The 2,500-nt window shown below is 49.6% G+C and overlaps 1 non-coding gene across 1 annotated transcript; it reads right to left on the bottom strand.

Annotated features, from left to right (window-relative positions):
- Positions 1–85: 85 nt before the first annotated feature.
- LOC123690628 lies at positions 86–1,991 on the bottom strand. The gene has a single exon (XR_006751232.1). It is a non-coding gene; the product is annotated as a small subunit ribosomal RNA (ribosomal RNA).
- Positions 1,992–2,500: the final 509 nt, after the last annotated feature.

Below are 2,500 nucleotides of genomic sequence, written 5' to 3'. Positions count from 1 at the left end.
GGATTCGATTTTAATTGTGTAAATCATTACACGTGTGTGTTTTTCTATATGTTTTCAGCGTTGCCGCACAAAACAAAGAAAACGTTAATGATCCTTCCGCAGGTTCCCCTACGGAAACCTTGTTACGACTTTTACTTCCTCTAAATGATCAAGTTTGGTCAACTTCCCAGCAACGCCGACGGCCGTGAGGCCACCGCGTGTCGGTCCGAAGACCTCACTAAATCATTCAATCGGTAGTAGCGACGGGCGGTGTGTACAAAGGGCAGGGACGTAATCAACGCGAGCTTATGACTCGCGCTTACTAGGAATTCCTCGTTTATGGGGGATAATTGCAAACCCCAATCCCCAGCACGAAGGAGTTTCAACGGGTTGCCCGGGCCTCTAGGCCAGGGAGAACATGTTGATTCCTTCAGTGTAGCGCGCGTGCGGCCCAGGACATCTAAGGGCATCACAGACCTGTTATTGCTCAATCTCGTGCGGCTCGAAGCCGCCGGTCCCTCTAAGAAGAATTTTAATACGTCGCCAGTGAGTTGCGCTCCCCGAGAGTCGCGCACACCTTGAATGACGACGCCTATTTAGCAGGCTAGAGTCTCGTTCGTTACCGGAATTAACCAGACAAATCGCTCCACCAACTAAGAACGGCCATGCACCACCACCCACCGAATCAAGAAAGAGCTGTTAATCTGTCAATCCTTCCGGTGTCCGGGCCTGGTGAGATTTCCCGTGTTGAGTCAAATTAAGCCGCAGGCTCCACTCCTGGTGGTGCCCTTCCGTCAATTCCTTTAAGTTTCAGCTTTGCAACCATACTCCCCCCGGAGTCCAAAATCTTTGGTTTCCCGGAAGCTGCCCGCCGAGCCATTGTAGTAACGTCGGCGGATCGCTAGATGACATATTTACGGTTAGAACTAGGGCGGTATCTAATCGCCTTCGAACCTCTAACTTTCGTTCTTGATTGATGAAAACACCTTTGGCAAATGCTTTCGCTGATGTTCGTCTTGCGACGATCCAAGAATTTCACCTCTAACGTCGCAATACGAATGCCCCCAGTTATCCCTATTAATCATTACCTCGGAGTTCTGAAAACCAACAAAATAGAACCGAGATCATATTCTATTATTCCATGCACGAAATATTCAAGCGGCATTTTGAGCCCGCTTTGAGCACTCTAATTTGTTCAAAGTAAAATTGTCGGCCCACCTCGACACTCACCGAAGAGCACCGCGATAGGATTTTGATATTGAACCGGCGTTTTACCGCCGGCTCACCGACGATATGCTCCGCAGACGTGTCAGTATCACCGCGGATGCGGTGCACCGACAGCGCGGCGCACAAATGCAACTACGAGCTTTTTAACCGCAACAATTTTAGTATACGCTATTGGAGCTGGAATTACCGCGGCTGCTGGCACCAGACTTGCCCTCCAATTGTTCCTCGTTAAAATATTTAAAGTGTACTCATTCCGATTACGAGGCCTCGTAAGAGTCCCGTATCGTTATTTTTCGTCACTACCTCCCCGTGCCGGGAGTGGGTAATTTGCGCGCCTGCTGCCTTCCTTGGATGTGGTAGCCGTTTCTCAGGCTCCCTCTCCGGAATCGAACCCTGATTCCCCGTTACCCGTGACAACCATGGTAGTCGCAGAAACTACCATCGAAAGTTGATAAGGCAGACATTTGAAAGATGCGTCGCCGGTACTGGACCATGCGATCGGCAAAAGTTATCCAGATTCATCAAAATTAACGACTTCGGACGCTAGGCCCTCCGCCGATTGGTTTTGATCTAATAAAAGCACTCATCCCATCACTGGTCAGAGTTCTGATTGCATGTATTAGCTCTAGAATTACCACAGTTATCCAAGTAACTGAGTAAGATCTAAGGAACCAAAACTGATATATTGAGCCATTCGCGGTATCGCCTTAATACGGCTTGCACTGAGACATGCATGGCTTAATCTTTGAGACAAGCATATAACTACTGGCAGGATCAACCAGGGAGCTGCTTACGCAAACGACTCGCCTAACGCCGCGCGCGAGACGCGGCTTCGGCGAGCCGTAGCTTCGGCGGCGTCGAGACGCGCTTGCGCGCGTTACTCGACACGCGTGAACGTAACGCGTCGAATTTACAAACGACGCGACGTTCGCGCTTCAATTCGATAGACATACTTTGACCGGTCTACGAGCGGCCGTCCCGTCACGGTCTCGCAACGAGGTGATGTACAACGCTGCTCGACCACTGTGAGGGACATAAAACTGCGTCAAACACGACGACGACGACGACGTCGACGACGATGTGTCTTGGCAGTTTGAAAATTGAACATTCATCTAAACGCAACTTCTCAATTTTTATTCAATACGTTATTGTAAACATATTAAAAACTCTGCTGGCATTATACATATGTTGTATTCGCACTAGATACGATCAACGCCCGGAGCTTGAGGGACAAATTCCAACACGACGCTGCGCACACCGTTTCGACGATGGGCGCGTATGCGTCCTCTTTCAA

Source organism: Pieris rapae, unplaced genomic scaffold, assembly GCF_905147795.1.
Source record: "Pieris rapae unplaced genomic scaffold, ilPieRapa1.1, whole genome shotgun sequence".
In the NCBI taxonomy this organism is placed as follows: Eukaryota; Metazoa; Arthropoda; class Insecta; order Lepidoptera; family Pieridae; genus Pieris; species Pieris rapae.
Note: the sequence above shows the minus strand (reverse complement) of the source record. Positions and strands in the feature narration are given on the sequence as shown.